Source organism: Bos taurus, chromosome 23 (assembly GCF_002263795.3).
Source record: "Bos taurus isolate L1 Dominette 01449 registration number 42190680 breed Hereford chromosome 23, ARS-UCD2.0, whole genome shotgun sequence".
In the NCBI taxonomy this organism is placed as follows: Eukaryota; Metazoa; Chordata; class Mammalia; order Artiodactyla; family Bovidae; genus Bos; species Bos taurus.
In genome coordinates this window covers 42,585,353-42,599,549 of record NC_037350.1, presented here as the reverse complement: position 1 = coordinate 42,599,549, position 14,197 = coordinate 42,585,353, and the positions used below count along the sequence as shown (strand labels likewise).

At 47.2% G+C, this 14,197-nt stretch overlaps 2 long non-coding RNA genes across 2 annotated transcripts; both read left to right on the top strand.

Moving 5' to 3' along the window:
• Window positions 1-1,013: 1,013 nt before the first annotated feature.
• On the top strand, window positions 1,014-4,796 carry LOC104975709 (uncharacterized). The gene is made up of 2 exons (XR_814951.4): window positions 1,014-2,719; window positions 4,419-4,796. It is a non-coding gene; the product is annotated as an uncharacterized lncRNA (long non-coding RNA).
• A 638-nt stretch (window positions 4,797-5,434) lies between these two features.
• Window positions 5,435-13,932, top strand: LOC101907682 (uncharacterized). The gene is made up of 3 exons (XR_814952.4): window positions 5,435-5,790; window positions 5,984-7,997; window positions 13,687-13,932. It is a non-coding gene; the product is annotated as an uncharacterized lncRNA (long non-coding RNA).
• The last annotated feature ends 265 nt before the right edge of the window (window positions 13,933-14,197 follow it).

Sequence of the window (14,197 nt, the reverse complement as noted above, 5' to 3'; positions counted from 1 at the left end):
GGCTGACATTTCTCAACTGATTATTTTCTACTTAATTCATTAAATACATGCTAAAAATTTGTGTATTAAAAAAATTGTACTTATCTTGTATGAAGCTTTTTTTTTTTTTTTTAGACTTGGGATAACTGGATTAACCCAAGGGATCCCAAGGGAAAGGAAGCCTTGGTGGACCCCACCCAACAGTGAGTTTTTAAGAGCAGGGGCTGTGTTTCATCATCTATGGAGCATCACTGCCCCTTCTTGTATAAATTGCTATTTTTCATTTTTAACATCATGGAAACCCAAACATTCCCCCGAGGTCGGTGGAGAAGCCATGGGATCCTTTTATTCCAAGGACCCTAAGCCTTTGGTCACGAGGCAAGTGGGGGCTGATGCTTTGTCTGATGGAGCATATGTATGTTTGGCAGGGTGTCCATGCAGGAGCAGTGACCCAAGGGCAACCAAACTGGGCAGCCCTGTCCCCCATCCTGGACGCCCAGCTTCCTGAGAAGGAGGCTTCCACTGCTATTTCTTAGCTCTACTTGGCTCCATCATGGCATTGTGTTCCTTAAACACCCAACGGGGGATGTAGGCACCAGGCTTAGTCTAAGGGGCATGTGAAGGGAGATGACAGGAAGGTCCTCTTCAGGCATCACTGGGCTCCTCTTGTCCCTCCCAACTCAGCCATTTCTGGGCAGCTGTGGCCTCCTGGATTCTGAGTGCTGGGGCAAGTTCACCAGACAGAAGTGTACTCTCAACCCTCAGAGGCCTGGGCGTGCCGACCCCCAGCTCTTCCCTCTCCCCCGGTTGTCTCCAGCACCCACTTATGGGTGCCTCTCTGAAATTAAGATGGCATTAACCAGTGTAGAGCTGATCGCTACTGGCAGCTCTGAGAAAGTCAAAGTGAAAATCTGATATACATTAAAGATCAGGTGCCCCCCTTCCCGGATGAACTCTAAGGCAGTTCTGTGCCATGAAACTGTGGCCGCATCTTGGGATCTGGGGCCAAAGTAGGTTCCGATGCTGGATCTGTCACTCACTGTGTGACCTTGGACAAGTTTCAAAACCTGTCTCAGTCCAGTTTCCTTATCTGGAATATGGGGAAAATAATAATACACACATCACAGGGTTGTTACAAGGGATATCTGATAAAGAAGGCAAAGTGCTTGTCTCAGGAAACATTAACGACGATTATAGTTGAGCTTTGTGATACGGAATATGACTCAACTCAGCCTCCCTCATCTTTCAGATAAACAAACGGGAGCTCAGAGATATGGGTTATGTTCTGATTGCCACACAGCTAGAGATAAGGAGAGTTAAGATGGGCTCTTTGGCCTTGAGAAAACTCAGTTCAGTGCTTTTGTAACATGTTTCCCTCAAACTTTGAAACAAGAAAAAAATCAAGTGAAAAAAATAATCCATGTTTTTTGAAATATTTCTGGCACAATCTTATTTTATTTGTTGCTTAGAGCGGTGGGTGGTCTTCTCTCTGACACCTGATGATGTGAAAGTCTGTGCTTAATACATAATTAAGTTGACTAGCTGGAGGAGGCTAAAGTTGGATGGCTGGGGAAAAGTTAACATGAAACATAATGTACTGTTTCCTCCAGAACAGACAGTTAAGGATAGTAAGTCTCTAAGGCTGATGCTTTTATTTATTTTTACCTGAAATGTGTTGCTGTCCTGAGATAAACAAGGAAAATTAAAAAAAATATATATATAAAGCCTTTACAGTGAAAGTGAAACTATACCCATTTGTGTGGACTGTGAGATTAACCTAAAAGAGCTGCCTGCAGACAGCATCATGGGATTAGGGGTCACAAGGAAGGTGGCCCATGCGCATCAGTTGGGTACCATATTGTTTACCGCTTGGAACAAAATCCCCTCTGCTCCCACTCTTTAAGCACAGCTTCAAACCAATTACTCAGGTCCAAAGTTTACTTCCGATTCCAGCCTGAACAAACCAGGGCTGAGCCCATCAAGTTTTATTGCAGTCAATACATCTCCCTTCCAGAAGCAACTGGTCACAGCCATTCCCAACACAAAGCTGCTTGGGCCACCCTTTCTTCTTTTTTATGGTCTGTTTCCAGACACTCGGTGACCCATAAAGTTAACTTATAACCAAGTCACAGCCATGACCAGAGCTGTTGTTCTTCTGTCTAGCCCTAAAGTTCCCTGGCTTCCCAGGCAGGGCCTGTTGCTTTTTCCCAGGACGTGCACTCTTGGAGGCAATGAATCAAACTGTATGTCTCTTGTGGGGTCGCTCCTTTAATCCCGCCCCAGGTCCTGGGTCCTTAGCCCAGACTGTTTGCTTGAAACCTTCCCCAAGCCCTGGGATTTTCTGGTTTGCCTTCATCAATGCCCATGCTGCGTTCAGCGCCTAGCAGGACACTTATTAATGGAGCTGTGGATCCTGCTTGGTGAGCCGAGGTCAAGGCACGCTGTGAGCTCCAACCACCTGCGCAAACACAGCAGTGATCCAGTGGATACTTCTAGCTCGATGTCCTGATGGTGTCATTTACAACCCAATTTGTCTTCTTCCCCACCCTCCTCCCCTTCCTCTCCAAATAGGGTGAGTATATGTACCGAGGAGAGTGTGATGGAGCGACCTGGCTTGTAGGCAGGGTGGAATTTGAAACTTACTGAATTTAGAGAAACTTATTAGGGCATAGAGCCCAGAAACGATCATGTGCAACCCTGTGATTACGAGGCCACCGCACTTCTTAACTTTATTGGAGAGGTAAGTTTCCTTGACTTGATCAAGGCTGGGGAGCTACCCAGGATCGGGTTCGAACATCTATCTTCTCACCCCCAGTGAGAAGCTTTTTTCTCATTACAGGATACTGTATTCCATTAAAATCTAATTTCATTTTGTGACAGAAAGATTGGATTCACAAATAGGAAGACTGTAATGAAATGTATTGTTTTCTGTGAAGCTTGTGTCTATCTCCTGTATTAATTAATGAACGAAGAAAACTGGAGTTTTCTTTTCCAATATTGGAACATTTTGATTTATAGAATTTTAGGACTGGAAGGTACTTTAAACATAATCATCTAGTTCAGTGGGTTTCACACTATGCTCAGTGGGGTCACACACAGGTGGCTCAAGGGTCTTCTAAGGATGGGGGAAGAGGTATATAGGATTCTTAGCTTTCTCCCTCAAGGCCACCGGAGCAAGCCTAGTCTTTGTCTGTTTTACATGTTGGGGTTTTAGGTTAGATTTTATCTCAAAAGCAGAATTCACTTCTAAAGAAAGTATGTAAAATGTAAATCGAGTTCAAACCTCTCAAATTGCAGATGAGAAAACCAAGGCCTTGAATCTTGACCCCATGGAGTTGCAAAGCAAGAATGACCCCACTCTCAGGATGAGGGACGTAAGATTCAAAGTTTAAGAGATTTGTAGAAAGGAATGGATTTCATCAAGTGGCAGAACCAGGCTGGAACTAGGTATATGGTATATATTTTTATTCCTAGTCCATGACTTTTCCTATCACATCACATTGTTTAATAATACTGACATGTGGGTGACCTTATTGATTCATGATTTAAGAGGTCCCCCAAAGAATATGGGGCTGACATAGAGGAGTTTTAGGGAGCAGCAACCAGTCAGCATGGGCCTACTCCTGGACCATGGAAACAGGCACATCCCTCCTCACTTCTTTTCCTCCTGAGTCTATTTCCTTATGCAGGTTCCCTGCTGCAGTGCCGTATCCCCAGTACCTAAACAAAGGCTTGGCACTTAGTTCGAGCTCCATTAATGTTTGTCAAATCTTCTTGACATCTTCAAAACCCTTTCCTGGTCAAGGACTTGAGAATATGATGGATTAAAAAAATCAAATACTGTATCAAATTTATATACACCTAATCATCAAATATAGTAGGTTTATTTCCACACACAGAATAGTGCACAAGCCCTGTTCACTGAGTGAATCAACAAACTCAGCTGGCAGCATTATAGAAGAAAATATGACTCAGAGTGGATGTCCTTCTCAGAGCCGCCCAGGAACTGCCCCCACAGAGTCTGGGCATCAGGCAAAGTTCCTGGTGGCAGCTGGCCTCACGGGCCTCTGTTCCTGGCAGAGGGAAGTGCACCATCCTGTCCATAGCTTCTAGGCAGGTGTTCAACTGCCCTCTGGGGTAGCCTGACCCTGAATGAGCTTAAATAGAAACCAATAAAACCTGGGATCAGAAAGTTCTTATACCTTACCCAAAGTGGTTAGCATTTGTAGTAGGTTATTAAAGAGTGCTCTTTGATATCTTTGCCTAGGTTACTTTAAGAATAGGAATGGCTAGATTCTGCTGGTTTCAAGATATTCTCCTCTCTCTAATACCACCTCACAACAGTATCACAGTCTGTTGTCTTTCTTTCAAAGTGCCTTGAGGCAGGGCAAAGGATTAGATGCCCTTCTGAGGCCATCTACACCCTGGATTCATTTCAGAGAAAGAAAACACCAGGTGAACTCCCAAACAACAATGAAGTAAAAGATCTTCCAGGAGAACATTACAAAGCAACAAGAGACACACACACAGAGAAAGAGATGCCCTATTGGAGAAATCAAGCGTGTGCCTGACCATGAAACCAGAAAAGCAAGAATCTGATGGAAACCATGCTTGTCTCTGTTGGTCCTGGGTTCGCCCATGCCCTGGAATAGACCTCTGACATTCTGTGTTGTGGTCTTCTCTGTATGCAGGGGTGGGCTGGTTTATGTCAGCATGGTGGGATTACCATAAAAGTCATTAGATGTACTTCTGGATGTGGCTTTTCCACTTACAGTAATTAAAACCAACTACTAAGTTGACTTTTTGTTTTGACCTAATTCGTGACTTTCCTCTGCTTCTGTCTCTTAAGGGGCTAAGTCTTCGGCTCCGTGAGGGCCTAAGGGCCGTGCCTGTCTTCTCTACCTGCTACAGGGTTGCCAGCACGGACAGGCCAAGGCCAGGAACTTCATTATTCTTTTTGTCTTAATCTCCTTCTGTGGATCCAAGTGGCCGTTTCAGCCCCAAGGGTTTGGCAAGGCAACAAGTAGGTGGGGCGGGGAGAGGGAACCCGAACCCAGGCTCGGGGCGGGGCTCCTGCCGCCTGCTTCCCACCCCGCCGCCGCCCACTGCCCCCTCCGGGGTCACTACTTCGGGTCCAGAGAGTGGGAAAGTCCTATTTTAAAGCTCTCTGCTATTTTTCCGTCTTTCGCCCGCCCCTCCGCCGCCAGGGGCTCCCTGCACGAGAGGCGCACCCATTTAGGGAGCCTTTTCGCGTCCCGATCCGGCTCCGGAGCGCAAGGATGCCTCTACTCCCGCCCGGCCCCTGCCGCGGGCGCCGAGCACACGCAGCACCTGACTCGCGCTCCCATTGGCTGCTGCCTGTTGCTAACCCACGTGATCGGCGCCGGCGCGCCCCGCCCTCGGCCCCGCCCCCGCCCCCGCCCCCGCGGGCTCCCGCGGCTCGGCTCCGCGGCGCGTTCCTGCGGGGGTGGCGTGGGCCGCGCCGGGCTTCGAGCTCTCGGCCGCTCGCCCCTGCAGACTGCAAGTCTCCGCGCGGCGCCCGGGCGGGCGGCCGGTGTCCACAAGGTGGCAGTGCCGCGCTGCTGGTGTCCTGACCGGGGGTCCGCACGCGCCGCGCCGGGCGGCCGGAGTCCGCACTTCCCTCCTGCCAAAGTTTTAATGAACCTATAGACACACCCGGACCTGGGTCACCCCCAGGGCTGGCTGGCCGCGCCCCTCAGATCTGGGGGCTCCCCTGGGAGAGATGCATGCCCCGATGGCGTCTTTGTCCCAACTCAGGGAATCAGAACTTGGGGTCTGTCAGTGCAGCAGGTATGTTGATGTTTTCAGCAGTTTTTTTTTTTTTCTTTCTTTCTTTCCTTTGAGGGCCATTCTGAGAATCCATTCGGAAAGAAACAAACACTTGGACAATTACTGTCTGTCTTCCTGAGAATACCTCCTTTCCCCCTCCTCCCCCGAAGCAATCTGCAGCTTCCTTTTTTTTTTTTTTTTCTTTTGGTAAAAGGTCTACACCACCACCGTTTCGGAGGATCTCTCCACGCAGCGGCGTCCTGGAATCCTAACCCGCTCAAGTGGAGAACATCCCGGGAACGTCCTGGTCCCGAGGCTTGTCCCGGGCTGCCCTTAATTCCAGACTCAGAGAGAGATAAGCTCCTCCGACCTCGTTTGACCCCGCTGCAGGCGCCGGGTGTCCTCTTTCAGCATGTGCGGGTTGGAGGGTCGACTTTTCTCCCTGCTCACTGGAATTTTATTTTTCCCCCTCTGTTCACTTTCCTCCTTGGCTTGTGGCTGTGCTCACGCCCCCTACCATAATCTAACCCCGCCCTCCCCCCCACCTGCACACACACCCACAAACACACACACATACACACGGACATGCTTCCCGCTCTTTTTTTTTTTTTTTTATTCTGAGGGCTGTCTGGGAAAGAGAGAGGCCAGAGGAGGTGAAGGCAAGAAAGGGACTGGGTTGCACATTCCCACTTATGGAGAAAGGAGGAAGAAATACCCCCTTGGCTTCCCATTGCCTACACCACCCAGCCCAGTTCCATGCCCCAGTAGTCAAGCCCTTCCCTTGGGCTCCCTAAGCTGTCCTCCAGGGAATTTCCCACAATGCTCCTAGTCTGCTCCAGCCTAGCAACGGTCCACCTGTGACAGGACTCCAGAGGGGGAACTCCTGTTCACAGATGTTGGGGTTTCTACCCATGCTCAAACATGGAACAACATATGTGCCGACTGAATGCCGCCTGCGGTCTCCAGTGAGGTGCAGGTCATCTCTGCAGGAGTGCTGGACAGACAAGGCCATCTCTCACCTCCAGGCTGTGTGACAGGAGGCTAAGGACTCAGAAAAGGCCAGTAGGGAGCATTTTTTAGAAAAATGCTCACCTGTTATGCTTTCCCACCTCTCTTAAAATAGGGGAGCAGGGCTTCAGAGAACTACCTGGAGAGCTTCGCAGATGTCTCCTGGAGTCGGGGGCGGGGGGCCACAGGGCCCAAGGTGGCTTCAGAGTAGAGAGACTGTTTACAGTGGCGAGAGAAAGAGCTGGCAAGGCACACATACAGGCCAGTCTTCCTGTTGGCAAAGTGGGCCTACCTCCCCAGGCAAGGGAGGGGCACAGTCAACAGTGGAAACAAGGATCTGTGGGGGAAGGGTGGCCCGCCAGCAGAACCCTTGGGAGGGGAACTCCAACCATCAGAAGAACCCATGGAAGGACCCCACCAGGGAAAGAGCCAACATCTGTACGCCGGCCTGAACTCCAGTTATCCCCAAGCCTCCTTGAAGAACTAAGGCCCCGAGAGACCTGAGCCACCAGCCAGTGATTGGAGGGTCTGAGAGGAAGAGATAAACTCTGATCAGATCGTTCTCCCAAGCATAAATCCCCAGCTTCCAATTGGTAGAAGGAGAAAAAGTGCTGATTTAAATGAAAGAGACAGGTTTTTAATTTTGATTGGGCTAAACTTTTTAATATTGGGGACTGATAATACTGACGTCAGAAAACATTTACATCATCTTTACTGTTTTACGTGTATTCACTCATTTAATCCTCAACAACAGCCTTGAGGGATAGTCTTACTGTCCCTGTTTCATAGAAGAGGAGCCTGAGGTCTGGAGAAGTTAAGGAAATGGTGCAAGGCCCACAGTTAGTAAACGGCAGAACCGGGATTTGAATCTGGACTTCAGAGTCTAAGTGTAGAACCCAAGTGCCTCCCCATCTCTGAGTCTTTATTCCTATTCTTGACCAAACCTCACTCGACTTCAAGGCTCAGCTCTGCCTGTTCTGGTCTAAGAACCCTCCTTGGCTGGGCCAGCTGAAGGGGCCTCTCTGCTCTCAGGAGTCTGGTCATGGCTGTGGAGATGCCAGTGCCCTAAGAAAAGATGGGGCATCGTCTGAGGAATCGCCTTCAGAACCCGAGGCACATCTGTTCAGACCTCGATGCTGACAGCTGTTTTTGAAGGTGAATATGATGCTTGGAACCATCCAGAAGTCACCTGGAGTCCAGTGAAAAAGCCAACCATCAAGGTAAGAGAAACCATTTTTGCTAAAGGGAAATAGGATACACTCCGGACTTCAGTGTCTGGATCAGTCTGGTTTGCTTCTGTGACTTGAATACTGGATCTAAACGTAATTCCAGAAGAGAAAATTCTCCAAAGAGGTGAGACCTGGCAGCCTTACTGAAGAGCATATGCTCTGAGGAATATGGGCAGAGTGCAACTCATTGGGAAGTACAGGTTGTTTTTCTAAATATATATATATATATATTCTAATCATGCTCATCACCTTATCCCCAACTTTTATTATATTCTTTCTGTACAACTGGATTATGAAATGTGAGGACAGAGACTGCATCTTTTACTTCTTTCTGTTTCCTGTCACACCAAGTGTGTAAGGTGCAAAATGAGTATGTTAGGCTCATAAGGAGCCTTGTATGTTGGGGAAATTTTCTTTTTTAAAAAAAGTTTTAATTAATTTCTTTTTGGCTGTGTTGGGTCTTCGTTGCTGCGAGTGGGCTTTTCTCTGGTTGGGCGAGCAGGGGCTGCCCTGTAGTCGTGCTGCGCAGGCTTCTCATCGTGGCGGCTTCTCTTGCTGCAGAGCACAGGCCCCAGGGTGCACAGGCCTCAGTGCTTGTGGCTCCCGGGCTCTCGAGCACAGGCTCAATATTTGTGGTGCACAGGCTTAGTTGTCTCACAGCATTGGGAATCTTCCCAGATCAGGAAGATCAATGCAGGAAATCCATGTTTCCTGCATTGGTGGCGGATTCTTTGTCACCCAACCACCAGGGAGGCCCTGGGAAATTTTCTATTTGAGTAGAATTAAAAAGGGTGTCCCAGTTGCAGATGAGCTGGTGTGCAAGGTTGCAGGAAATGGACACAATAGAAAAGTTTGAGACTTACTTGGCCTCCTTGAGTAGAGTATCTCTTGGGGGCAGAGTTTATTTAGTAGAACCACAGGAGATATAACTATCTATCTATCTATCTATAGATATACCTGTATCTCTAGATATAACTAGAGAGGAATGTCTAATGGGCAGATAGGTCTTTATCTTTTAGGCCAGTGTTTTTTTTAGTTAGAAAGGGTAGGGGAGCCAGAACCAGGAAACTCCCTGCTCACCACCGCACCTTGTGTTTGACCATGGACTTGCAACCTTATGGTCAGCTGTGACCTGACAGCATATTGTAGCCCGCTGTCCTGTCTCAGGGTGCTTTGAGAAATTGTAAGGAACTAAACAGTTAGTCAAAGCTATGGTTTTTCCAGTGGTCATGTATGGATGTGAGAGTTGGACTATAAAGAAATCTGAGCGCCGAGGAATTGATGCTTTTGAAGTGTGGTGTTGGAGAGGACTCTTGAGATTCCCTTGGACTGCAAGGAGGTCCAACCAGTCCATCCTAAAGGAAGTCAGTCCTGAATATTCATTGGAAGGACTGATGTTGAAGCTGAAACTCCAATACTTTGGCCACCTGATGCGAAGAACTGGCTTATTAGAAAGACCCTGCTGCTAGGAAAGATTGAAGGCAAGAGGAGAAGGGGACGACAGAGGATGAGATGGTTGGATGGCATCACCGATTCAATGGATATGAGTTTGAGTAAGCTCCAGGAGTTGGTGACGGACAGGGAAGTCTGGAGTGCTGCAGTCCATTGGATCGCAAAGGGGATACAACTGAGCGACTGAATTGAACTGAACTGAACTGAACTAAACGAGAAGAAATTCCCTGAGTTGTTGGTATCATTCCCCCTTGCATAAAACTGAGCCACTGTGCAGAAAGCCAGTTTCTTTAGCATGGAGGTCGTTGGCATCTATGACTGTTGGCACGTTGCTATCTTCCTTACTGTCCTGAGCCATTTGTCTGTGAGGAATGGACATCTGAAGTCGCTGAGGAAAGATCAGAAGTTACTTCCTGGTAACCTCTGATTTATTTTAGAGGTTTCCGCTGTAGGTATTACTGTGTGGGTTTTTAATGGAAAAGAATAATCAAGACCAGTCTGCTCAAAGAGCTTATGGAAAATATATGAAATTTAGAGTGTAAAAACCAGATTTAATTGTTAAACCTATTTTTAAAAAGCCAGCAAAGGAAAGCAAGAAAAACGACCCCAATGGCTCATTATGTAACATCCAGATGTTTGGCTTGGAACAGGCCAGATGAGGAGGTGATTTTTTCTCTCTTCATCTGCTTGCTTTGGCCTCACTGGAGAGGCAGTGCGAGACATTGTATAAGAAGCTTGCTTGAGTGGACTTGTCCCCACTCTCCACTTGCCCTTCGAGAGACCCGTGAGCCTTCAGCTGCGTTTTTAAGCTCTGACGTGGCACATTCTTAATGAACACATTCCTTAGACCCAGCGTGGGCTTGAGACGCTTCTGGAAATCATCTCATGATGACTCCAGGTGGACCAGGCAGCGAGTGGAAAATATTTTTCCTTCTCATTCAGGTGTTGTGGACTCAAGGAGACCTGAGGTTTTTTGATCTTAAACATGTGGCTCTAACAAAATATTTAAATGTGCCCGTGGGCTTGGAAAAAGTGACAGCTGCTCTTCAGCATTATAGAGAGATGTCCATGTTTCCGCTGGCTTTGTTTGTCAGCATGGATGTTTGCTTTTGCCAGAAATGCCAGCGAAGGGCAACAAGCACCGTTCTGCTCGAATGAGAAAAGCAGGACCTGATTAGCAGACAGGTTTGTTGAAAAAGCATTTCTGCTGCACACTAATCTCTACATATCCTGTCGGGAAATCCTCTCAATCCCATACCTGATAAATAAATCTGGCAAGTGAGTAAACACTCTGAAAGTCTCTTACTGATAGATAATTCCACCTGTGATGTGGGTTCTGCCGGCCTCTGAGCCGGGGCAGCGTTGTGTACCTTTCAGGCTGACCTGGAACAAAGCTTGTCCAGGAAAAGATGTCTGTGTGTCCTCCCTGCCCAGCACTGAGCCCTTGGCTTCAGCCTTTCACAGGAACCAAGGGGGTGTGTGGGGCTCACGTTGACGTCCTGGATTACGGATGCTATTATCTGGTGCTTTTGTTGAACTTGAGTGCTCCGCCAGGCGTCGTGTAATTCTCCAGATCAGAAATACCATGCTCTGTGTTCTTCTGGTTTTCCACTCAGGGCCAGGGTAGGGGGTCCTGAAGCTGTTACAGAACTCCTTTTCAGAAGTTTACATTCAGTCTGCACAAACACCCTCCCTTCTTGAAAGCCCGCACGGTCTCCCCACCCTCCTGCAGGGGTCTCGGAATGCTGTTCCACAGCAGTGCTCCATGATGACGTGATGTGATTTTCCTGAAGGTTCTTGAGGGCACAGGCCATGTCTTTTCATCAGTGAAGGTCGGTGCCTGGTATGCTCATTATTAATTAGTTATTAGTAATTAATTAATGCTGAATGAGTGAACGGCAGTCCTTGGTTAAGTTTGAGGGCGCGTGTGTGTGAGACATTGCCAGAGAATGACACTTAGGTCTTTTAAGTTAGTGGGTGTGTGCTTAGTCACCCAGTTGTGTCTGACTCTTTGGTACCCCATGGACTGCAGCATTCTAGGTGCCCCTGTCCTCTGCGATCTCCTGGAGTTTGCTCCAGTTCATCTCCAGTGAGTCGGTGATGCTATCTAACCATCTCATCCTCTGCTGTCCCCTTCTCCTGCCCTCAATCTTTCCCAGCATCAGGGTCTTTTCCAGTGAGTCAGCTCTTTGTATCAGATGGCCAAAGTATTGGAGCTTCACCTTCAGCAACAGTCCTTTCAGTGAATATTCTGGGTTGATATCCTTTAGGATTAGCTGGTTTGAGCTCTTTGCATTCAGTTCAGTTCAGTTCAATCTCTCAGTTGTATCTGACTCTTTCTGACCCCAAGGACTGCAGCACACCAGGCTTCCCTGTCCATCACCAACTCCCAGAGTTTACTCAAACTCACATCCATTGAGTTGGTGATGCCATCCAACCATCTCATCCTCTGTTGTCCCCTTCTCCTCCTGCCTTCAATCTTTCCCAGCATCAGGGTCTTTTCAAATGAGTCAGCTCTTCCCATCAGGTGGCCAAAGTATTGGAGTTTGAGCTTCAACATCAGTCCTTCCAATGAACACCCAGGACTAATCTCCTTTAGGGTGGACTGGTTGGATCTCCTTGCAGTCCAAGGGGCTCTCAAGAGTCTTCTCCAACACGACAGTTGAAAAGCATCAATTCTTTGATGCTCAGCTTTCTTTATAGTCCAACTCTCACATCCATACATGACTACTAGAAAAACCATAGCCTCAACTAGACAGACCTTTGTTGGCAAAGTAATGTCTCTGTTTTTTAATATGCTGTCTAGGTTGATCATAACTTTTCTTCCAAGGAGTAAGCGTCTTTTAATTTCATGGCTGCAGTCACCTTCTGCCCTGATTTTGGAGCCCCCCAAAATACAGTCTGACACTGTTTCCACTGTTTCCCCATCTATTTGCCATGAAGTGATGGGACCAGATGCCACGATCTTAGTTTTCTGAATGTTGAGCTTTAAGCCAACTTTTTCACTCTCCTCTTTCACTTTCATCAATAGACTCTTTAGTTCTTCACTTTCTGCCATAAGGGTGGTGTTATCTGCATATCTGAGGTTATTGATATTTCTCCTGGCAATCTTGATTCCAGCTTGTGCCCAGTGTTTCTCATGATGTACTCTGCATATAAGTTAAATAAGCAGGGTGACAATATACAGCCTTGACGTAATCCTTTTCCTATTTGGAACCAGTCTGTTGTTCCATGTCCAGTTCTAACTGTTGCTTCCTGACCTGCATACCGGTTTCTCAAGAGGCAGGTCAGGTGGTCTGGTATTCCCATCTCTTTCAGAATTTTCCACAGTTTATTGTGATCCACACAGTCAAAAGCTTTAGCATAGTCAATAAAGCAGAAATAGATGTTTTTCTGGAACTCTCTTGCTTTTTCTATGATCCAGCAGATGTTGGCAATTTGATCTGTGGTTCCTCTTCCTTTTCTAAAACCAGCTTAAACATCTGGAAGCTCTTGGTTCACATATTGCTGAAGCCTGGCTTGGAGAATTTTGAGCATTACTTTACTAGCGTGTGAGATGAGTGCAATTGTGCGGTAGTTTGAGCATTCTTTGGCATTGCCTTTCTTTGGGCCATCCAAGGGACTCTCAAAAATCTTCTCCAGCACCACAGTTTTAAAGCATCAATTCTTCTGCACTCAGCCCTCTTTATGGACCAACTATCACATCTGTACATGACTACTGGAAAAACCATAGCTTTGTCGGCAAAGTGATGTCTCTGCTTTTTAATGCACTCTCTAGGTTTGTCATAGCTTTCCTTCCAAGGAACAACAGTCTTTCAGTTTCATGGCTGCAGTTGCCATCTACGATGATTTTGGTGCCCAAGAAAAAAAAAATCTGTCCACAGAGAACCCCATGGACAGTATTCAGTACATTAGAAAGTCTGTAAATCCAGTCAATACTGAAGAGGAAGAGAAGCAGCCTTCACTTCTTGGAGGGGAACTTTCTAAACATATTTTAAATCCATCGCAGAGCTGTTGCTTTAATTCAACAGGTATACTTTGAGCACTAGCTGGCTTTTCCATGTGTGCGTGTGAAATATGTAAATCCTGCTTGCTCTGTACCCTGGAAGAAGTCCTCATCGAGTTGCGCAATGTGAGAAACAGGTTGTCTGAAAAGCAGGACCTGGGGTTCTGAATGCTTGACCTCGTACCTTCACTTTGAAACCACTTTTGTTTTCTCTGTCTGCAGCATGGTGAAGCTTCTCACAGAAGTCCATTTGCAGCCTCTTCAACAAGAATAACAGTAGCACTCACTATGAGCCATGCCAAGAGTTCCACAAATAATGTCTCAACAGATTCTCACAACCACCCTGTGAGCTCGGTGTTCTCATCATCATGGCTGTTTGACTGATGGGGACGCAGAGGGCTGACGTGGTTTGCCTGAAGTCACCTAGTCAGTAAATGGTAACACTGGGATTTGAACCCAGGCAGTCTGGCTCCCGAGTCTGGGCTCTTTCTTTCCTACTCTGTTAGAGGGTCATCTCTTTCCACGCAGTGGGCTTTTCTCTCTACCCAAGACCCCTGCAGTTAAGTTTGTATGTATACTATACAGCTTCTATTTTATATGAGACCATTTCAAAAGCATTCTGCCTGCCAATGCAGGCAGATGCAGCAGATGCAGATTCGATCCCTGGGTTGGGAAGATACCCTGGAGTAGGAAATGGCAACCCGCTCCAATATTCTTTCCTGGAAAATTCCAA